This window comes from Pteropus medius, unplaced genomic scaffold (assembly GCF_902729225.1).
Source record: "Pteropus medius unplaced genomic scaffold, Ma_sr-lr_union100, whole genome shotgun sequence".
NCBI classification, from domain to species: domain Eukaryota; kingdom Metazoa; phylum Chordata; class Mammalia; order Chiroptera; family Pteropodidae; genus Pteropus; species Pteropus medius.
Genome location: NW_024347791.1, coordinates 27,804,825 through 27,829,404, shown reverse-complemented (window position 1 = coordinate 27,829,404; position 24,580 = coordinate 27,804,825). Strand labels below are relative to the sequence as shown.

The 24,580-nt window shown below is 32.8% G+C and overlaps 1 protein-coding gene across 1 annotated transcript in view; it reads left to right on the top strand.

Annotated features, from left to right (window-relative positions):
* Positions 1–24,580, top strand: part of CADM2 (cell adhesion molecule 2) — a 982,117-nt gene that overhangs the window by 1,441 nt on the left and 956,096 nt on the right. The gene's annotated exons all lie outside the window — the stretch shown is intronic.

The window sequence follows — 24,580 nt, the reverse complement described above, 5'->3', positions numbered from 1 at the left end:
CTTTTCCTTTTTTTTTTTTCCCCCCGTCAAAGAAATATATGCATCCTATCACTTTAGTGATAGGGATTTTCTCTTACATTCCCTACCTCTCCATCTGCTCTCTGCCACTTCTTTCCGTAATTAATATTATCCTTTCACGTGAAATGTAAGAACCCCTGTGACCGCAGTGGAGGGAAACCACAGAAAACACTGTGATTATGCAAATCACTGGATTTGGATGCGGAGTGGCTAGGGAACTGGGGTGCACTTTTCCCTAGACTCTCTCTTTTGGAGGAGGGAGGAAGGGGCTTTGTAGAAGGGAGGATAATGCTGATTATGAAATAAATGGCAATATTTGGAGTAGGAGTGCATGGGGAAGCACACTTTAGGGTGGTAGTGGAGGCAGAGGCGGCATTCTAGTGCTGGGTGGGCAGGGGCTATAAGGCAGATTATTGCTTTGAAGTGAGTAGTATAAGGATGTGGCTTGAGTGTGAGATTCAGGAAGAATAGATATGAAATAATGGTCAGTAGGGTTTTTTAAAGCTAGGTGACTCTTGATTTCTTGTTAAATCTTTGCCCACCTCTAAACCCTCTGTCATCATTTGTGTATTTGTGGGAAAGATAAGTTGATCGAGCCTATTTGTCCCTGGGTAAAAGGAATCTGAAAGTATGACACATGTAGACACATAGGCGTGCAAAAACCAATCGGCCTTTGGAGGATTTAAATGAGGTCAATGAACCATCTTTCAGCAAGTTCTTGGAATGCATCCTGTCTCCTATCCTCCTCCGGGATATAGACCGGGACTGTATTTTATTTATGCATATTCATAAATATGAAAGAGGTAGTGTACAAAATTTTCCTGAATTAACTAACTGGCCTTGCAGAGATATTTCTTATAATATTTTGCAATAATTTTATGTATTTTATGTTGGATGTAAATTTCCAATATGTCATGTGCCAGAATCCCCAAGAAGGCAGGCAGCCCTTTCTTCCTGCTTTCGCCGGCTCGTCCCATTTCCCACCGCTCACACCCCAACCTTCCAACAAGTAACCGGGGAGCTGGCAGACACATTACTTGGTTTTCTAATCTCTGCTGAAACATCCTCTCAGAGACCCCATTTCACCTCTCAGTAACTTGCATGTCTCAGTGTGTGCGTGTGCGTGTGCGCGTGCGTGCACGCGCGCGCGCTCACGCCACACCGGGAAGGGGAGTGTGATGTGGGGAAATCAGTTAATTTGATGATTGTGATGAAAATTTGACACGGTTGGATGTGTTTGCCTGCCAATGTGTGTGTCCTGGCCCCAGCATGTCATTGCACACACTGCTGGGCTGGTGTGAGAAGATTATTTATTACAGAGTATGTGGGCAATGGACTGCACTTGGGGGTCGACTCCACTCTGCCTTCAACATTTCCCTGTGAATTGTCTGTTCAGTGCACTGCAAAATAACTGTCTGCTGGTGCCTCTCTCAGCCTGGAGAAGGATTTACTCTTTCTCTACCCGAAGAGATTCCATCAGCTGCATTGTTTTTCATTAAGGGCATGGGTATCTTTTATTAAGTATGTAAACCAATGATTAAAACAGTGCTGCTTTCATAGCAGACTGAGGGGAGTGATGGAAGGGGTGTGGGTACACCAGAGAAAATGCACCACTGCAACCAGCAGCAGTACCAGCATCAGGTCCAAATAAATAAATAAGTGTCCGATATAGCCACCAGGGGAAGAGCACCAGCCCAATGATATCTGTGTACTTGTAAGCGTCTTAGATCAGGCCATATTAATACACCAAAAAAGAGAGAGGATTTAAAGAAAAAAACTAGGAGGGGAAGGGGGCACAAAGCACCATTGGATTGTCTTCTCATGTTTACGGCTGCCTCACATTTATCACACACTGCTCCACAGACACATCACACTTTGTTGATATTTTGTCAGTTCTTGCTCAAACAAATTGCTCATACCTTCCTTGTCTTATTCTTGGCTGAAAACATTGCTTCAGGGTTCAGGTTTATGTTTCTCCCACCACCCTACTGTTTTATTAGGACTTGGTTATGTTGTAAAATGAAAGCTTTATTTCCTGGACACAGATTAAATACTTAGCAGGTCTTTCTTTTCCATGGGCAGGGAAGGAAGAAGGGTACAGGGGGAACTAGTGAGAAACTGATTTTGGCTAGGGGGAGTTTGCTGCGCCCGCTAGTAGTTATGACTAGGCAAATACTCTAGGCAGTCTGGCAGTCTATAGCTTCTTATTTTTGCTTTATCAGCACCATAATGGTATCTAGTCACATAAGTAATACTAATCATTTATTTATCCTTTGTATTTTTATTTCTTGCAGTATGCATTATTTTATACAAGAACACTTATTTGAACATATCTTCTCTGGGTTTTCACTGTTTTATGTGTCACTTTTTTCTTTTTTCTTTTTTCTTTTTTTTACATTTTCTGAGAAGCAAAATCAATCTTTTGGCTTGTTAATAGGTAGCGTGATAAGCCAAGAGTGAGAATCAAGCCAATGATAAAAACGAGTTTACAAAAAGGCTTAAATAGTTTTCTTTTATAACATCTACCAGTTCAACCCCAGTGGTTTTTTATGAAATGAATAATTAGGTAGAAAATAAACATGTCTCTGACCAAAGTATAGCTTAGAATTAGATTATTTAGATAAAATTTGATTCAGTATTAAGCTACAGAGCATCTTTTCTTATTTTCCTCCATCACAGACATAGGAAAAATCTGGGGTAAGAGCAAGGGACACATTAGAGAAACTAATTTTTTTAAAACGAGGAGTGCAAAAGCTTGCCACATGTAACTAAGACCTCTCTTGGCTACAGAGTAGATCCAGTTCAATTGCTAGCCGTCCCTGAAGCTGTATCCCTTTTCATGCCTGAGGAGGTACTGCAAAGATGGAGACCATCTTGGTTAGAAAGAATCAGTCCTAGAAAGTGCAAAAAAAAGAGAGAGAAGGGCAAAATCTAAAAATTAACTAGAAAATATACATGCATAGACCCTGATTTTGTCAAGAAATTTATTTCCTTTTTAGAGTTTGTCTTACAAAAAAATCCATTCAGCACAAATGCTGTGGCTTTATTATTATTATTGTTGTTGTTGTTGTTGTTGTTGTTGTTGTTGTTGTTGCCATGGAGCATTCTGGCAAATTGTTATATACAGAAATAAAAATTTCCAAATTAAAGACCAATTAAACATACATATTACCTGCCTTGGTATGTGTCATGACTCTCCTTATATATTTTCAGAAAACATATTATAATACAAAATATAGTTATGTACATTTAATAAAATAGTGATAACTTAAAACTTTCTAAGTATGTTTCTCCCACTCGTTTACCTCTACATGTAATGAACTTAGTCTTGTCAAGCTCATTTCTTACACTGAATGCAGTTTCTAGGATATTGCTCTCTTCCCTTTTGTGATTAGTATTTGAAACTTTGAAAAGTATAGTCTGTACATAAGAGCTAATGACTCTGACTTAAACAAACACCAGACACAGTAATTAAAATCTCCCTGCAAATATATGGAGTTTCTATACTAACTTAGTATTAAGATATCGAAGCTTACTTTATTGTCTTGTTCCCATTTCTACAACTATTAGAACTCTGGGAACGTAATATGACAAAGGTAAGCATCAACTGAGATGGTCTGCATCTTCCTACCTTACCCACTAGAAGATAATACTTGAAAATTATTTGCCCCACATTTAAATAGTGAGATAATGTCATTTTTCTTAAAGAAAAAAAAGTATTTAAATTACTTAAAGAGCAAATGGAAGTGCAAAAATGTTGGAAGACATCGTAGGCATTCATTTTAAAGTGGCCTAAAATCAATATCAAATGATATCAATTTCTTTTTTAAAATAAGGAGCCTATGGGGTTTCAGATGATTGAGACAAGATTTATTTATTAGGAAGGGCTTTGGGTACATTAATAAGACACGATAGACCTATCATATTGATGTTTAATTTGATCATGCTGACATGTGTTCTGTGAGATTTATTGAGAAAGTGTCCTCCTTTTAATAGACTTTGTTAAACCTCTTTGGCAAAATCGCCCATTGTGTAGCAGCTCTCTAAGTAGGTTGAGGAAGTCGCGAGAAGAGAAATCACAAACCAAGGAAGCATAATTTACAAGCTGAAGTCAAAAGGCTCTTGTGGAACTGGAATATATTGGTTTACCCTCTAAATCGGCCCCAGAGCCAAATGATTTAACTTAAGCTTCCTGAGGGCAAGCTCTGAGCATTACTTGTCTGTGTAATCTTCTTATTCTATATTTAGTAGATGCATAATAAATAGTGTTGGATTGAATAATCTAGAATTAATAATCCTAATTCTGATGCAGTTAAATTGTTCCTTCTCTTCAAAATATATCAGGACTCATACTATGTTAATTAGAGTTTTAATATTGTATAGGCTATTTTAGTTTAGGAAACAATTTTCCTGTAGAAAAATATCATAGTAACAGCTCTTAATATAAATCTTTAAATGAATGCAATCTGATCAAGTTGTTCTTATGTGAAGTTTTCCTACCTATTTTTTCTTTAATTAAAAATTGCAGATATTTTGCATTAAATTAGATCACAAACTCATTTCATGAAAAAATGAAGGACATGATTTAAATTTACTGATTTAACTTAAAATATTTGAAAGGACAAGTTCAATGCCAACATTTTATTTGAAAATGTCAAGCATTTTTGGAGTGCAGTTCTGTAGTATCAAAAAAGGCATCTTCTGAAAATTCCTGTGTAAAGAGGTGGGTGAAGATTAACCTAGAGCTGTGGCAGCTGAAGCCCCCTGCTGTGTGATGATGCAAATGGCATCTCAGGACTAATGTGCTTTGCAGAGCGGTCAAGTACACAGGAAAGCAGTCATGTGGCATGAGAAATGGGAAGTCTTTTCATAGCTTGTAGTGGACATGAACTATCCTTCATCTTTTTATAACCAGAAGTAATCCAGAGAATATTTCTAATCATGTGAGCTCATGACAAGGCAAAACAGAGAACACATATTTTGTTTAGAAGTTAAAGTAATAAATAAATCCTAATAAAATTATCAATGTTTTCATTAAATGAATGGTGGCATGAATAGCTTTCATGCACACTATCAGGAACATGAATCAGTTTAATGAAGATAAATAGCAAAGTTAAAATAGGATTTCTGTGCAGTTGTTTACATCTGTTGGACCTAATAAATGTGCTGGGAAATATTGCTATCCTTATTCTTCATTAATAAGTAAAAAGTCAATTCCTTGGTTTTTTTTTCTTATTAAAACATTTTCTGTATTATTAGAATATAGTCATTTTAAAAGAAATAGATTAACTGTTCAGTGTATGTTCACATACTTTATTTAGTGTCATAAAGTAGAATTTGTGTTAATATCAAATCAGAGACTGTTTCCTCCATGAACAATATTATATATCACACAGGCAAAAGTATCAAATAGGTTCCTTAATAAAAGTAAGAGTTGTGGACCAGTCGTTATGGGCAGTCTCTTATGGAAACCAATCAGATAATGGTAATGTAGCTTTGCTTTGATTCCGTTTCCTACAATACAAAATAATTGAGCATATGCATAAAGATTTTTATTCAAGAAATGAGTCCAGTTGGTTCTGTTAATGTGTTCAGTGGGTTTCTTTAAAGAGTTATGAAATTGTTTTCATCTTAGAAGTATGTAGTATATTTAAAAATTAGGTAAGTAAATATTCTGCTAAATTAGCTATCAGCTAAATATTAATGCCAAAATCAGAGATGTAATTATTGAGAAAGGAAATATTCCTCAATCATTTATATCTATATGCACATATATACAAGTTTAAAGTATACAGTTATTTTTAGGACTGAAGGATATCTTTATAACTTGTAAGTAATCAGTTTGGGGCTCTTAGGGATAAAGTGTAAGGAAAAGGCAAGAATTTATTTTTTTTGCACTCCATTTTCTTTTACTCTTTTTATGAAGGTTAAAAAAATTATAAATACGTTTTTGTAGGTTGTAATAATGATTATATTTTCCACTTAAAACCACACAATCAAGGTTTACAATTTCCGAATTTGCAATAGAGCTGAGCATTTATTCTGGATCTGCTTTTGTGCTTATGAAACTGAGTGATGAGAACCTATTGCTACCTGAATAGACACGGGGCTGAGGTTGTAAGGAGATCTTCCAGGGAGAGAGCTGATCTTTAATTATTCAGATTCTATTTTAGAGGACTTCGAAGTAAATATTAAGACAGTCATTATTCACCATTGGGGATAACACTTTCTGAGTCAGCAAATAGTTGTCACTTGAATATTTAAATTACTTTCAGCCATTTGAATGCTGAAGGGGAAGCCCCTGCTTAGTTGAAGTTAAATAGTTACTTTGGGACTAGATAGTGACATCATTACGGATTATTTAGAAAATAAAAAATAAACTTTTTTTTTTTTTTTTTTTACTTTATGAAACATAAACTCTTAAAGCTAAGTGAGTTCAAATAGTGCAAATAATATTACATAAGAAAACAAAGGTCCTTTTTATAGGTCAAATTCCTAATAATTTTATATATTTGATCATAGTTTATTTATAGTAACTGTGCATTGTTTATCTAAAGTCTTCTTTGAGAGCAGAGTGAGAAAGCACTTTTCCTGATGAGGATGTGCTGCCGACTGCTAAGTGTATAGCTGCTCTATTGATTTGGCTTAATTTATAAAGCCTATTAATTTGTTCTTGTATGGAAATATTTTTAGCTTCTTGGCTAAAATTGTGTGCATTTTCCATAACGCTTACTTAAACATCAAGGACTAAAAATTACAGTGTGTAAAATATGGTTTTACTTTCTTAATAAATTCACGTTGTACATTAGCTTGTCCTATATCCCCCTAAGGGGAATGTCTATGTATGACACCTATACCTTTCGTTCATTCTCATAACTTGTCCTCTGCTTTTCAATCTTAAGTAGTAGACTTAGGTTGCAATGAGATATAATTAGAATTTTTGTTTTTAAAAGCAAGTAAGAAAATGTACAATAAGCTTTTTATTCAATTGTCATCCCTTTACTGCTATCTATTTTATGTGCTAAAGTCTGAATAGCAACTCAGCTTCCTTTTCACTCTCCAGGAATATAATATCTTTCCCATTCTTGACCCTGCTACCAATGTGAAAGACCCCTAAAATAAACGTGGAATGAAGAATAGTTAAAAGGTGTTCTGCTAAAACTTGTATGTCAAATACATACAGATTTGATATTTGTCCTTTCACCCTCTAAGTCACCTGTACCCCCAGTGTTTTAGCAAGGATAAAACACGGACAATGTGCTTTTGCATGTTATTGTTATTGTTATTGTTATTATTACATTTTGTGTGAGTTCAACCTTCTTAGTCGCATAATAAAAACAGCAAAAAGAAGAGAGAAGAAATGTGAGACAGCCAGCCAAACACACACAGAAAAACCTGGCAAAGCCTGCTAAATTAGCATATGCTAGGCTGAGTATTTCCCTCTGTTGTTGCATAATCCCTTTCTAATACAAAATCAGTTCTCATACTTAACCCTTTCAGGAGGTTTGGAATTCTCTCACTGTTATATTTTTATTTTGCTTCATTTATTTTTCTCACAAATTGTGTAAATCGTCTATTGAGAGGTTTTGATGTCGAATTCTTTTTTTTCCCTCCAGTCTTTCTGTATACAAATGTTCCATTCTGTGCTCAACTTCAGGATTCAAGAATCAACTTTTCTATAGCTTTCACTGAGAGGATCTAATTAGCATTTTAGTCTCTCTTTACTCACGTGCAGCTTTCTTTAGAAAATGTATTAGTTCTATGAGGTTCCCCTAAGGATTCATAATACTCTAGTTTGTTACATGTACTGTGATATTCAGTGTGCCTTAATTATGCACTTGTCCTCATTTCAAAGCCTTTTCAGGGATCATGTGGGATAGAACAGGGGTCCAGCTGTAAATTCACTGTCATGTATTAATGTGTAGGTGGTATTCAGAGAAGGGTATTTCTGAAGGCAATTATATGTCTATGACTTCAGTATAGCAAGCAGTTACTCTACATTCTACACTTACTAGTTCCCCTGCCAAGACAGAATGAAATTCACCATTGTGATACATAATACAGTATCTGTTATTTCTAAGGAGTTCTTTGCTCTGGGAATGAAATACAATAATGAGTGAAAATGTGTATCCCTTATCCTGAATAGGGATTGTTCTTTTCAGTCTCCCAAACAAAGAGAAGAATCAGAAATTGTTCCTAAATCAATATTCTATTCCCTAACTAGCCCACTAACACATTTTGCATTGGTGGGATCTCAAAGTTATGCTAGTTATTATTTAAGGCAATAGAGTTTTAGACGGTATGAATTGTTTGCAGTCTTCATGGACTGACAAATGCTAAATTTGAGATATTATATTTTCAGTTTTTGATTTAGATACAATTTGAACAATTGTGAAAGCATATAGAAACACTGAACTCAATCTGGAGTGCCTTGTACAGAGGGAGAGACCGAGGGGAGAGAGAGACGGGAGACGGGGAGAGAGAAAGAGAAAGAGAGAGAGAGAGAGAGAGAGAGAGAGAGAGAGAGAAGAAAGAAGAAGAAGAAGAAGAAGAAGAAGAGGAGGAGGAGGAGGAGGAGGAGGAGGAGGAGGAGGAGGAGGAGGAGGAGGAGGAGGAGGAAGAGAAGAAGAAGGGAGGGAGAGAGAGAAATATTTTTTAAAATAGGATTGGGATAGCTACAAGAATTGGCTCATTTATGTACATGTCACTATTTATAAGGAGGATATTTTCCTACATTGCATGACTTTGAGAGTGTACTTATATTAATTGTACCCTTTGACTTGTTTGTATTCCTCTGTGTATTATATCAAAAGAAAAATTTGAGTTTAGTAAATACAACTGCTTTTTTCTTTTATTTATGACGTTTGCAATAAAAATCATTTTGTAATTTGATATACTAAAATTTTTAACTAATTTTTATTTTGTTATTTTGCACAATATTTTGAAGCTGTATTATTATTAATGGTAGCTTAAAGAATCCTAGAGCCCAGAAACTCACAGGAATTTTTTATTATGAGATTTTTTTTACCAGAATCTGATGAATTTATTTAGTAGACAAAAGAATGTCATCTGCCCTTTACTGATTATTTTAATCACCTTTATCTTCTTAGTTCATGAGAGAACTAAACGTTTTACTTTTCTTATGCTATGACCTTTGTATATATTTGTATAATCTCTTTGTATATTTTTCTTATAGCACTTGGAATGTTAGATATTCATCTATCTGTTTCCTCTAGTGGAGTATAAGCCCCTCGAGTACAGGGTCTTAGCCTTCATTTTATTTCAAATGCCTAATCGAATGTTTGGCCTGTGTCTTATTTTCAATGTTTTCATTCCAATAATAGATTAGTTCTCCTCCAATCCATTTAATCTTGACACATCTCTTTAATTGGACCCAAATAATATTTAAGTATTTATGTTAAAACTGCCAAAATGCCAATACAATATTCAGAACAGAATAAATATTTGCAATGAATTTTCATTTGCATGTAATATACAGAGAGAAGACAAAAATGAATACTGAGAAATGCAAACAATTCTAAATAATGACATACTTTACAAACATATGGAATCGTTGCTTTCAGTTAGGGTAGTTAGCTCAAATTTGCACTGAAAACATTTGCCTCATAGATTTGAATCTCTCCAGTTTCTCTGGGCATTGTAACCTCTTGTCTTTTTTTCTACTTACTAAAGATTTCTGTATGCGTTAGCCTCAAAAATATTCCTGATGATGACTTTGGGTAAACATGGAGCCAACTCATCTTATTGTTCTACTTAGAGTGGCTGGTATTTCTGGACAAATGTATAAACAAAGAGGAATTACAAACTGACCTTGATCTGCCAGATTATCGCTGTGGAGTGACCTGCTTTTGTTATTGCCAGGCTGTAGAGCAAAGAGGTTCTCTGAGAGTCCCTGAAGTACAGATTCAGCGTATATTTTTCGCAGTTTAACTAGGGAGATCTACCTGTTTCATTTAAAAGGTCGTTTAAAAGAAAATCCTAAATATTGTTTTGTTTTCAATGCTTACTCATACTTTTGTAATTGAGGACACATGTTTGCTGTGGCTGAATTTGATTTATTTCCATTTTTGCATTTTAAAACACAGTGGGAGGTTGGATGGGAATATTAACTGCTTTTGAAGAGAATTTAAATATAGATACTGGGATCTGAATACCAAGGGAGAAAAGACTTTCTACTTACTATTCGTAGTGACTCTATTTGCACATAAAGTGTTTTAGAATACTTCCTTCTAAAAAAGTACCAGTGAAATATAGCTTTCTTTAAAAGCCATTTAGTTTTTCTTCAAATTTAAAAATCAATTTCCTTGATGTCTTTTGGATTTTTGACTGTTTCATGACTCTTGGTGTTGGAAAAGATACTATTAACTAGGCTAATTTAAGATGTACCAGATGCCAGGTACTGAAATCACTGTCATCCTTATGTTGAAATACACACTCAGTAAATAAATATCCAAAGTAGATGAGGGTTCAGTTGATTAAGGGTTGTTGCCACTTTATGGAGTTGATATTAAGAATTATATTCTCCCATAGCTCTGTAATTACTTAATATCTTGCTTTATTTTAGAACGTGTCAGTATGATACAGCAGCCACAGAAGAATAACTTCCTTTTTTAATGTGGCTTCAGTTTGACCCTTACTGGTCGACTTTCCAGAGCCTAGTAAATAAAAAAGAACATAGTCTGGGAAGCAATTTTTGTTGACTATTACACTGTTTTGATGAAAAATTATTTTAATATGCTACTAAATTTTATTCATTATATTGAAGATATTCTTACACATCTATGATTAGAAATGATATATTTTAATGTTTTATGTGTAACCACATGGTATTTGAGTGAAGAAGAGTACATATTCATATTTCCTAACATTTTTAGTCATAATTATCCACTCAGAAATTGAAGTTTCAGTTTTATATAAGAAGGACGGACCTTTATCTATTACTTTAAATGCTAAAGCATTTCAAACCAACATTCTTGTTCAGTCACCATGTTAAAAACAATACCCATAATATTCATCAAAAGAATATTGTACCAAGCACACTGTCTTTAGAGAAAGATCTGATGCTAACTAGCATGAAAATAAGTTGTGTGTTCAATAACATTTATAAATATATTTTTAAAGTCAAGTAAAATTTATAAGAGATAGTTTCATCTCTCTCTCTCACGCTCTTTTAACGTAGAAATGTTGTGGGTGAGGAAAGACTAATAGTGTTGTGAAACTTCAGTTGTCCATATCTTTTCAATTCCATGGAATAACTAAGATAAAGATACTGGTAAAGAAATAAGTTTAAAGTTTTTTAGAGGTCCGATAGAAGTCATTAAAGTTACATTTACTTTACATTTTTGTTTTCCTTTGCCCAGTTTTATTGACTGTACAAGGACAGACTACTAACAAAGCAGAGGAGATTATTCTTGAAAGATATGACAGCATAAAAGTACATTTTATAATACAACAAACATGTTTAATGGGCAGGTGTGGACAGGTTGGAAAGACTAGTAACCTTTTTATCTTTTTAGTAATGATCTTACTATCAGATAATGGTAAATTTGGTCAGGCATTAGGGGTATGTCCTCTTAAGACCTTTGCCTCAGCAAAATGAAGAGTGAGAGTGACTTGGTGGTAGAGGAAGAGGCAGTAATAGATACCCCTGATTCTTGAGTGGAGCAAAGCAGTAGCCATACCAAACAACAGTTAGTATGGAATTGGTAGTGAAGCTGGCCTGGTAGGTATCCTATATTTTGTAGTAAGAGTTCTCTATTCTGTAGAGGGAAGTGATACCATTAGACTAATTCAGGGTTTGATTTTTGTATGTGTCCTGCAGCAGAAAGACAGAGAATTAGGAATCAAGGGACCTAAATTCTCATCTAAGCCTTGCAACTACTTTAGACACTTTGAGCAAGCTATTTCTCTTGCAGCTTAGTTTCTTCATCTGCAAGTTGATTGGCCACACATTCATTCTTTGGTGATGTGTTGTAGAAAGATCTTATGGATGATGGCAAACCGTAGAAATGGCATTTTTCTTTTCACTCTCCACTTAAAGATGTTTCATAACATGACCTATGTATTTTTAAAATAACTTTTACTAAAATTTAATTTTTTTGTAGCTACTCATGCATTATTCAGTATTTAGAGTTTTTACACATGTAAAGAGATTTTTATTTTGATACACGTCTGTACGATTTCAGACCTTTCTTTTGCTGTCAATGAGTTTTATAAATGAATTCAGTAACCATCAGCCTGAATATCGGTCACACATTTTTTTCTCATGAAATGACATCCATCGATCAACTTTGAAAATTAGTAAATTGTTGCTCTCTTAGTCATTTTTATCACTAGGGAGTGGGCTGAATTAAGTGTTTCAGTTTTGTTTTTCTGTGCATTTAATGTGTTTGTGTACATTTTTGCAATCATTTTGTTTAACAAATACCTATTTGAAAGCAGTGTTATAAATGGTGAATATACAAGTGAACAAGATGGAAACAGTTTCTGCCCTTATGGAGCTTTCAGTCTAGTGGCTAAAATACAGAATAAACCAATCAAAATATGTAATGGCCTATTTCTTTTCTTTCCTGAATTAAAATTCCATTTTTATGACATACCTTTTCAAAAGCAACAGAATGTGGATATGTCAGCGAAGATATGAAATCACTGGTTTAACAATATTATAAACCTCACTTGGCTTTTAAGATTTTTTATTTAAAGTTGGATTAAAGAGTTCTTATGTCCTCTAGTCGTTTATCTTGAAAACATTCTCAGTGTGATGCCAGTTTCTTTCTTTCTTTTTTTTTTTTATTAATACAACTTGAAAGAAGCTGACAAGTGAACAAGAAATATTCAAGCATGCTCCATTCTAACTGATTTGTTCAAGAGGATGATTCATTTAATTTCATAAAGGCTCAGTGAGCCAGAACAGTAGATGACCAGGTCAGCAGAGGGAATGTAGGGGAGAAGAGGTCCGTGAGCAGGCTCTATGTAACAAGCACCAATATTTAGTTTTTTAGAGCTGAAGTTCTGCTTGAGCAATTCTGATGTTACCAGCAACAGTCATTTAAAGAGCTGCTGGTGCCTCAGGGAAAACATTTTTAAAGTGTCCTATCTAGAAACAATGCTTCTGTACAATGCCATATTTATTAAAACTCCATCCCTTGCTTATATTACAATACATTGTGCCTGATTAAAACCTGTACTACTGTAATATGGCTTTTTTGAGAGTGCCGATTAAATGTTATTCCTGAAATATTTCCTCGTGCTCAGTCGGCTCTGAATATTATTGAAATAGCAATCATCTGGTAAACAAGGCTGGAAAATAAATGAAAATACCATTTAAAAACCTTTAAAATAAAATAAATTTCATATACGATTATTTAAAATGTTAGAGAGAAAACAAAATTATATGAACAAAGCACAAATATTTTCACTGTCTTTATATTATTTCTTTTAGTATTTAACTTTAACTGATAACTTTAGCATGCAAATGATGCTATATTTCTAACAGATACTATGACATTTTTGAATATTATTATTTATTGGTCAACGGTTGTCCTGGCATAGGTGATATATATCTTGTAGTAGTTAAGGTAAAAAAATAAATAAATAACATACTTTGGAAATCATATTGGTGGTAGGCTAGCATGTATAGTTACTCTAGAGATTTATTATCTGGATGACATACAATGCTACAATGCACAGCTAGAAAAATCTTAGTTAAATCATTATCTTTAATTTTGCTCTCTTTTTATTTTGGGAAAAAAATGTTAAAATGAAAGCAATTCAAGTAAATATTGCAAGTTATAATTTGCCAGAGTGCAACTTTACACTAAATGATTTATTTTGAAAATGTATTCAGTTTTCCAAAGTAAGGCAGAGATGCATACATATTTGGAAACTTTTACAGAGGGAACTAGGTGGTGCTGTTCTGTCATCTTTGTGTCTTAGTGACTTCTTTGGTCCTGTTCTCAGTTCAGTAAACATTTTCATGCAATAGGTGCATTAGATAAAATACAGGTTTGGTCTCCTAGTGGCATTTCTTTGTATTAAGTAAGTTTATATTAATCTTGCATTTTTGATCTCAGCACTATTTTCATACAGCATTAAAAAAAAAACCTTCCTAAGCACTAAGATATGTCACAGTTTATAAATTTCCCTCATTTCTTTGACATTTAAGACAGCATATTAAATTCTGAAATATTCAGATATTTATGTTATTATATGTTTTTAAAAACTTTGTTCTTGGCTATTTGCTTGCTAAAACTCTTACTATTAATTGAGTCAAAATTTAAAGTGATGAAATTTTTGTACAGTTCGAGTTGACTTAATATAAAAGTGCTACAAAATATGTAATCTCAAAGAAAACATATTTTTACTATTTAAAATACTAAAATTGAATTAATCCTTTAAACAATAGAAATGAGAAATCTTTCCTTGGAAAGAAATTGTTTGCTTAATTTATTTCACTGTAAGAAAAGTGATCTCGATTAGGCTCTTAGTTAATAATTTCATGTTTCAGGATGTCATTTAGTTAATTGTGCCTTCCAATGATCTTGGTGGTACACAATAGTCAGAAATAAAATAACAGACTTATTTCAAACTAAATAACAACAAAGTTATTCCACTGTTTATGTATCTTTAGTACACTAGTATCTCTGAGGTATATTTTTTTGGTAAGAAATACAGCTTCTTTCAGATACCTTTAGGTTTAAGGAATGCAGATAAGAGAAAACTTAAAAGGATTTTATTTTTTTTCTGTCAAAATCATCTTGTGTTACATATAATTATAAGCTATGTTTAATATCTTTACAATACATTTTGGAGAAGAATATACCACATAATTCATTCTTTAATGAAAATCTAGATATAAAACAAAGATGAAGTACTTAAAGAGTTATTATACCCAAGTGCCACCAATTCTATCATTTTGAATAGGGACAAAATAATTATATTATTTAGTTCTGATATAATAAATCTGCTTTGCTGCTATTTACATTATAAAACATTTTCCTTAATAGAAGAGTGAATATTATGTAAAAAAACTGTTTTCTGTTAGCTCACAAATCTTATCTGTGGAAGATAGAATCGATACAGAATTTCAGAATGGCCAATGGCATGTCATCTTATGATGCACTGAGATAATCTCTGAGATGAACATGTTCTAGACTAATAAGCCTAAGTTAAAGTGCTGCTAAACTTCTTTGCTCACATCTGGCCTTCTGGCCTCCTGAAATAAATTGAAAGTCCCAAGTATTAGAAAGAATGTCAGTGGTTAAACATTTGTCAAGTAAGAGTTCAGAATGGGGAACTGTATAAGAGAATTGGGATTATTCATTCATAAGAAATGCCTTCATTTTCTATCAAATAAAATTGTTCCTAAGAAGGATCAGGTAGCTCCCATTTTATACCTCTATAATCCTAAAATGTAGAGAAACCTAATGATAAATAGTTAAAAATTTTAAGATTATAGGAAATGTTTGGGGTATTAATTATTTGTATTACAAAAATACTTTCTAGTTTTTAGATACTGTCTTTATGAGAGTAAAGCTTGGACTAGACAAATAAATTGTGGAAGCTACTCATAATTTTTTGTGACTATGCTCAAAAATATGCAATATGTGTATGATAATGAATGATCTACTTTTTGAAAGTTGACATTTTGGCACCACTACTAATTAAAAAACATTCAACTTTAATATATTAGATACTAGATTTATGTTATGGAATGTTAAATGACACAATCATCAAGACCAAAGCTTTTTAGTTAGCCTATTTTTAAAATATACTACACTTCAAGAAAAGCATGATATTTGGCGAAAAATATCTGGATCACGAACGAATATATTTCAAAATTAATTTCTTTTCAGAACATAGGATATCTACAGGTTATTTCATTTCCTTTCTTTAATGTCAAAATACCAACACATATTGTGACTCTGGTGACTGCTTATTATTTTAGAAGTAAAATTAGAATGGAAGAGACTAAAGCACATCTCCAGCGATATGCTTTCTTTTTGGACTAAGTCTCCAGAATTAACAACGAAAATAGTCTATGTATTTTTCATAATTTCTTAGTCATTACTTATTTCTTAGGGATCTAGTATTAAAATAAAAGATGCTTTTTTCACATTTTTTTGATGAAGATTAATCTTAGGTGATGTAGCAGAAAACATTGACTGTTAGTAATCAGTGGCAGCAAATAGATTTGGCATGTCATTTTTTTCCTAAGAGTTTCATCTTATCTTTCCAAATGCTCCTTTGGAAATTTCTATAGAGGTTTCTTTTCATCTTGCCACGTTTTATCAATGATGAAAGATTTATATCTCATGGATCTAAAGGTGTTTTTCACTTTAAAAGGTAGATTAAAGAAAAACAACAAGAATAAGTAAGGGATTTCTGGATTTCTTTTGAGATCACAGTTTGATAGCAGGGTAGGTGAAAAAGTAAGCAAAAAAACTGATGATAATTAGGAGAATAAAAACAAAAGTATAACGGAGAGGATAGATCTAGATCTTTTGTACTTTTAAGTATATATTTTTCTTTATTAAATTGATAAAAAATAGAATATCCAAATAAAGCTGGATATAAAATTATAGTTGCTATCAATAAATCGAGTTTTAATGGACCCAGTGGGTACAGATATCGTGCATGGTGATAAAAATTAGAATAGAACTAAATAAAAATTTTAGATGATCTTTGGTACAGCATATTCAGGACCTAATTGTAATGGGACAGCACAGGAAATGAAAAACACTATATCATGTAAGTATAATGGATACTAACCCACATATGACCAAAAATAACAATGAATAACCTTGGGGGAAAATATCTAACCACAAACTTAATATACTGTCATATATAACTTATAACAAACTGAAAACTTTCTAAATATATCTCCCCTATTTAGTTTGATTGTCTCAGGTTCTAATTTGTCTTAAAATTAGTACTCTAGTCTTCCTATCTTGGTATTATTATGAGTATAAGTGATAGAGTACAATAATTAGGAAGTACTTGTCTTTCGCAGGTAAGTCCCAGGAGAAGCTCTTCTTATTCTGGTTGTGTAATTTACAAATTGTCAACTTTTCAAAAAGTATCTTATTTTGGCTGCAAGTGGTCAGAGGTGAAACTGGGAAAAACAACACAGTAGAACAATTCTTAAAAACAGCAATAGTTTAATCATTGATTTGTTTTCATGAAACATTGATTTCAAAACAAAACAAAACAAAACTTACAAAAGCAGTAATTGCATTTAATTACTGATATGTCAATCAGCAGGTGTTTCAAAGGGAACATTGCTGGTTTGAAATTAAAATCTTTAAAGTTGGTGAAATCTTGGCATTTTAGGGAGCCACTTTCCAAACTCTAAAAATAAATAACAACTTTAGAAAAAGAATAAAGGCGCTTGAAAAAAAGTTTGTCTTCTCCTTTCACTTAAGCAAACAAAAATATATAGTGTGAATTAGAGAAATGTGACAAGAATTTAGAAATGAAAAGGTATATTTGCAAATATAAACATCAAGAAATTAATCTAAATGTGCTAATAATTGAAAGTAGTCCTTTTGACATTATCTAAAACAGTGTCACTATCAGAAATCATCTCATTGTCTTGTTAACTTGTTTATATTTTCTGCCTTTTCCATATAAACACTAAACTCTGTGAGTACAGCAATACTGTTTATTGTTTTTATCTTCTACTTCTAGAATATTGTCTGGCACACAGTTTGATAAATTTTTGTGCATGAATGAACATGATGCTTTTGATTTTTTTTTTAAATAAAAAACGACATTTTGAGCAACTTCTTGCAGTGAATAGAAACTAAATTAACACTTGTATTTAAAATATACGTACTTAATATTAGTTACAATTCAGTAGTTCTTTAAGTCTTTTTTTTTAGACATATAGATTTTTTGTTATTTGAGAACATTTGTAATTGTGTTTATTGCATTAGGCTTTAAATAAAGCACAATACTGCTGTTGCTCATTGAAAACAATAAAAAAAATAGAGCAAGTGTATTTACTTGCTGAAATGCCACAATAATATTTTTCCAAAATATTAATATATTTCCTATGTTAGCTGTTTATTATTGCTATTATACAATTTTGGATGTGTATTATTGCTATTATACAATTTTGGATGTGCGTGTGTGTGTATTCTTTATCAGAAATTTCTCTGAAGTCATGGATTTATAACTTCATTATGTGACAAAAAAATAAAATCAAAGATCATTATAGGCCATATGGGAAATTCTGCATAAGAAGCCTGTTACAGCATTATTGGATGAAAGTTTAAAATAAGCTCTGCTGCACTTTAGATTTAAGCGTGATCTCTTTTATAATCTATTTAAATCTTATTTCAGAGATAGCACAGTGTAAATAGAAAGGACAAGGGGTAGAATCGAGTTAGAGTTCTGATGATGACTGTGCTACTGTCTCTCCATCCCTTGGGGAAATAGCTCATCTCTCTAGGGGTCAGTTACTCAGAAGATGTTAGACTTGGATCATCTCCAAGGTCCCTTTCAAACTAAAGATTGACTTCAATTCAGCAGTTAAAATAAGTGGATGTACTTAGCAAAAGTTAGGATATGATTATGTCTTTCTCATAAATGAAAAGTTTTAATTAGACAAAAGTGTTATAAAATGATGAAATAAATTACTAGTTGTCTTTATAAAATTTTACTGATATACAATGCATGTGCTTTAAAATATATTGGTGTTATGTATATATACACATATATTTATTGATATATTGGCATATTACTGATATATAAGTGTATAACCAATTAGTCAGATTGTTATATGATTCCATTTGTTTTAAAAACGTGCGTACATGAATAGATAATTCATTGCATTTCTGACTTTTTACTCTATTATCTGTAAGGAGAGACATGAATAGTAGAGGAATCATTTTGTAAAAACACTTCTAAGAAAAAACTTAAACTGTAGAAATTGTCGACCTTAAAGGAAGCAAAAAAAAAAAAAACCTCGGAGATTTAGTAACAGATTTCAATAAAAGTAATTTCACACTGTGCCATAAACGTTTTTTTTTTTTTTTATTCATTAAGGCTCAAAACAAAGATAATGTCTTTAAACTACTCCAAGAGTACTTTAGACATAATTAAGAAATCATTTCTACCTAGGACTACTAGAGTTTAAAATAGAGAATGGTGAAATACTTTCTTGGTGTCTAAAATGATTGATACATTTCTTTTTCATCTTTACTGGATGATTTAAAAGTGTACCCTTTTAAAGGTAAAGAGAACTGAAGGGCCTCAAATCATGAGATAGCTCTTCATGAAACCGGTTTGCACAAGTTGTAGCTAATTCAAAATTTCACTTGTATCGAATAGAATTTGCTCTTAAGAAAGTCAAACACTTGTTATATCCTTTGTGAGTATGTCATTAAATAAAGGTTGCATTGATTAATTTAGAGAGGATTTCATAATAGCCTCTAATCATAATCGTACAAAGAGTTAAATTCCCTTCATTATGGAGCAAGGCAAATGCGAAGTGTTTATAGGCAAGCTAGAAGGTCAGCACTCAGACTAATTCACCGACAGCCCCAGATGCCTGATTAAGCTGCCAACACAGTTGCTTTCTGAGTCTGCCAGAAAGTCAGCTGCAGCTGCAGGGAACATTCTTTTTCCTTTCCTTTTTTTTTTCCCCCAGCCCATTGCTAAGCCTCTTGGTTTTATGATTGCCACAGAAAGAACAGAATTCGGAAATGTAATTCAAGGTGATGATCCTCTCGCTTACCCTATTAATGGGTTTCAAATTAATTTATTATCAACAGCAAAATATAAACAGATGAGAGTTTTTGCACATGTACATGTTCTTAAATCTATTTAGTCACATTTTGAAAAGTAACCATTTGGGGATTTCTAGTATTCATCATCATCATCATCTACTCTTTTATGTTGTATTGGAATCTGCAGCTAAAGACATGTAACCACAGGTTATAGGTGCAGAGTGTGGATATGCTGTCTTTGAAATTACACAGGCCTGATCTCTGATCTTGTTTTCTGCATAACTTTGAGCAAGTGTTTTTACCTCTTTGAGTGTAAGGTATTTAACCTGAACAATGAGAATTCTAGTCTCTGTATCACAGGGTATTGTGAAGGTTAATTAGTTAACATAGTAACATGCCTGGTATCATGTCCAGAAAATTATGGGCACTTCATAAAATCTAAAGACATTCTGAGAGAAAAACAAACAAACAAACAAACAAACATTTAATCCAATGTTTGCATTAGGTCCTTAGAATTTTGGATGTACATTGCTTAATATTTTTTGCTAAAACATTTTAATAGGGTATTATCGGAATTAAAAGAAAAGGCTACCTAAAAAGAAAGGTTGGAGAATGCTGAAAATAATCACAGAACATTTAAAAAGGATATAACGTTATATTCTTTCATTTCAGAAGCTAAGGTTGTTTGGGGCAGAAGCACTAGAGAAAGGAATATAGAAGGAAGAAGAAAGAGACTGTAATATATTACATAGCTGTTTATAAATCTTTAAGTATTGAGAGAAGTGGTCATAAAATGTTTTAATAGCGACATACTTTAAAGCAAAATAACTTGCATTTTGGATACTCTACAGCTATAGAGACAACTTAAAGAGCACTCCTCTATTTGCGTAGAGACAGCTTCTACTTGCCTATTTTTCTCTCCCTTCCTTTCTTCCTCCCTTCTTCCTTCCTTTCTTCCAAGTAAATAAGAATGTATTGCAGAGTCTCTTTCTTCATTGATAATATTAAATACATTTCTGGAAGAGTCACCTGATTCTTTACAGATGGATTTCATAAGCTAAAGGAAATCAATTATGAACATAGCCAAAAATCACACTACCCAAGTGGGAGCCGTTGCCAAGGTCTGTGGGGTGATCACATTCTCTTGCTTTTCTGATTTTCAGTACAATTATATTTTAGTGGAAGGCATTATTTTCAACCAAGAGGGAAACCCTACTCCCATTGTTTCATATAACTCCTGTTTTAAGCAAGGTTTACAGAAAATCCACAACTTTTAAAATGTGTCATTTAAATAATCGAATTAAGATTTTAAATGGCCATCCTGGAGCTTTGTAACTGATATGCATTGCACACATTTGGGATAAGATTTGATATCTCCTTTCTCTTATAGACTTAGTTGAATAAGAATAGTGTGGATTTGTTTGTCCTGATGTTTCACTAAAAAGACACTTTCTTAGTGAGAAAATAATTCTTTTTAGAAGTCATCATTTTCAAGGTCACAGAATATGCATATTGGCCAACTTTTTTACTAAATGAAATATTTGTGTGTGCTTCTGGATGTAGCCATAAAATACCATCCATTTTCAAAATTAATATAGACCCCCCCAGCTTAAAATTAGTTTAAACACAACTATTTTTTATGATGATTTATGCAGATAGTTTGTATCAATTTGAGCTAAATATCTGGCTATAAAGCTAAAAATCTAGGATGGATATTTCTACCAAGTATAGAAACAAATTGTATTTTTAGGTTTTTATTATAATACAAACAGACACGCCATTTTTAATTAAGTTAGTATTATAGAAAAGGCAAAGAGTTTGGGTTTGTACTGAGAAAGTGATTGGGATTTGTGATTACATTATCTTGGTTATATATGTGAGCGCTCTCTCTCTCTATACACACACACACACACACACACACACATATATATCATGCAATAATTTTGTTCTTTTAAATAATTCTTCAGGGCTTGAGCTGGGATTAAAAAAATAATACTAATCTGAAGATATGAAAATAATTTCTTAATAGACAATACGAAATTACTTATCTCTGTTAACATAAGATAGATTAATTATTCAGCACAAAAAGTGTGTCAAGCACTAAAACTTAAAACTGAAACATATATAAAAATTACAAAGCATACAATTTTTAAAAATGTCAGTTTAGTGAAGACAGTTCTTTATGGTAACTCTTTCGAAATGAAAGGGTTAAATTTCCATATAGTCTATTTGACTATTAAAGCATTATATTTGATTTTCTAATGAACTTTTTTTGTGCTATATCTAGTAAGGCCACTAAAAAGAACATTTAGATGTCTTTCATCAGTTTCTTATTCTGCACCAAATATTTTAGAGATCACATCTTCTAATCTTTGTCATGATAAAAAAAAAAAAGAAAGAATTCTTATAAAATCAGTTTGTTACTTCTCTTGGAGAGCTATCTACATCCATTTTTTGTTCATTGAAAATACGGATTTTCTTATTTCTGTGTAGTCTTTTGAAATTTTACTTTTATACTTAGAATTATACAGAAGTCAGTTTCAAATAAAACAAATTTTATGAGAAATCCAATGGATAACTTTTAAGAGAATGTTGATGAAATAATACTTGCACATTGGTAGGAAACCTTTTTTCTGTGCAAAGTTCTTAGAGGTGTCAGAAATTGTTGTCTACCTTCCTTTCTTTCTGCTGAGAGCCAAGCAGGGAATTAGGAAATGAGGAGAAGTGCTCTGCACACAATGGCCTTCAGTGAATATTATTGATGACTAGACACCTGCTAGGATGTAAAGACATTTAATCCATATTATTTTTCCTTTTAACTTGTCAACTCAGACATAGCAGCCAGAAGAGTTTTCTGTCAAACATTAGCCTTTGCATTGCATTATGATTTTTATTTTTCATCCTTGCAATTTCAATATATAACACAGTTTGGGCATTTAGATAATATAAATATTTTTAGCTGTATGAAGATGAGCTAGAAAAAATGTGTTCTCTGAATGTCAAAATATCCAGAGAATGTGCTATACATAGGTGAAATTATCAACCTTCTAAAATTATTTTTATAGGAAAAAAACTGCCCCAAATTTTAACTCTTCTCTGGACTTTCTATTTTTACTAATACTTCCTGCATTGTCATTAATGACCACCTGCTATTAATGAAGCACTAAGAATTTATTTTGTTTGTCAATAATTGAAAGGATATTTTTAAATGGATGTAAGGCAATATTTTTCCCCAGAGATCAGACTGAATGATGTATTTCCAGGAGATGGAGACTGTGACTTCCTGCGATGTGAAGATCTTTGAGTCTCCTGCGCCTAGGTCAGTGTCTAACACATGCTGGCTCCCAGCCTTACAATTTGAGAAATCAGTTCACTTAGACATATTTCAGTGAATATAGTCATTATCTAACTTTTTTACTTAGGATAGGCATATAAACATTATATTTTAAATTTTGACCTTAGAGTAAGTAACATAATGTATTTAGCATCTTCAGAAAAATGTTTTGTGACACATATAAGCTTTATAGGCATCTGGAAAATTCTTTTTACCAGTCTGGTTAGGAACCTTCCTATAATATACTATGCCTGTTTTTGTGGAAAATGATAAAAATAATTTAACCTTTTCCCAATGTCTCAGCCACATATCATTGGCACTTTGTCATAACAGAGAACAGAATTCTGCAAATATTTTTGAGCTTTTCTTTCTCCTAATTGTGTATTATGCTTGCCTTTTACAGTCACTTCCTTGACTTCTCTTTACAATTTGATGTTAAGAATGCAGATCGAAAAGAAAAAAAAATGTTAAAAATCTACTTAAATAATATATTGATTGACTTATTTTAATGAGGTACAAACAAGAGCCTGAGAGGCAGTGCTGAGTAATCCAACAAATCTAGCTATCCAGGCCTGTACTCTTTCCCATGTTAGAACCCTTTATTTTTAACTGCCTTCTGGATATCTTTACCAGAAGATGTCTAGGCATGTAAAAATGTAACAGGTCCAAAGAATGAACTCATCAGCTTCTCCATTCAACCACCCCTCCCAGTCCTCTGCATCTCTAGAATTCCCTTTCTCAGTTAATGCCATTATAGCACCCAAAAGTCTTTGCTCAAAAGCTCTGATGCAATTCTTAACTTCTCCATCTCTCTGACTTCCCACTTTAACTTAGTCCACAATCCCTGCGTATGATCTTTCCTCTTCACCTCCACTGCCAGAACCTTGTGTGGATTCTTGTGGCCTTTCGTCTATACTATTGCTACATTCTCTTATCAGTCTGCCCCTACTCTCTCTGATCCTCCACACCATCTCTAGGGTTATATTCCTAAAAAAAAGAAAAAAAAAATGTCTGGTTACATTTTACTTCTATATAAAGTTCACTACAGGCTTTCTTTTCAACACTAATTAAAGCACAAACTACTGAGTATGACATAAAAAGCATTCCCATTCTGGCCTCTAATGCTAGCTACTTACTGCTACCCATCCTACCCACTCTCAAGGCCTATTTCCATTGAACTTGCAGCATTTCCAAAGCACACACGTTTTAATATGACAATATGCCTTTCACATGCCAAAAATTAACAGGTGAGAAAATGTACTAATCATTGCATGTGGAACTCAAAGTAATCTTGAGAATAAGCCATATTTGGTGCCCAGAGCTTTATAAGAGAGTGTTTCTAATAGTTAAGTTTAATAGGTAGTACAATTGTGAATTCAGTTCTATAGCTATAGACATCAGAGAAGGCAACAAAAAGAAATAAAAGGAAACATATTTGGAGTTTTGTTCATGTGGATTCATGCTTTGACCTCAG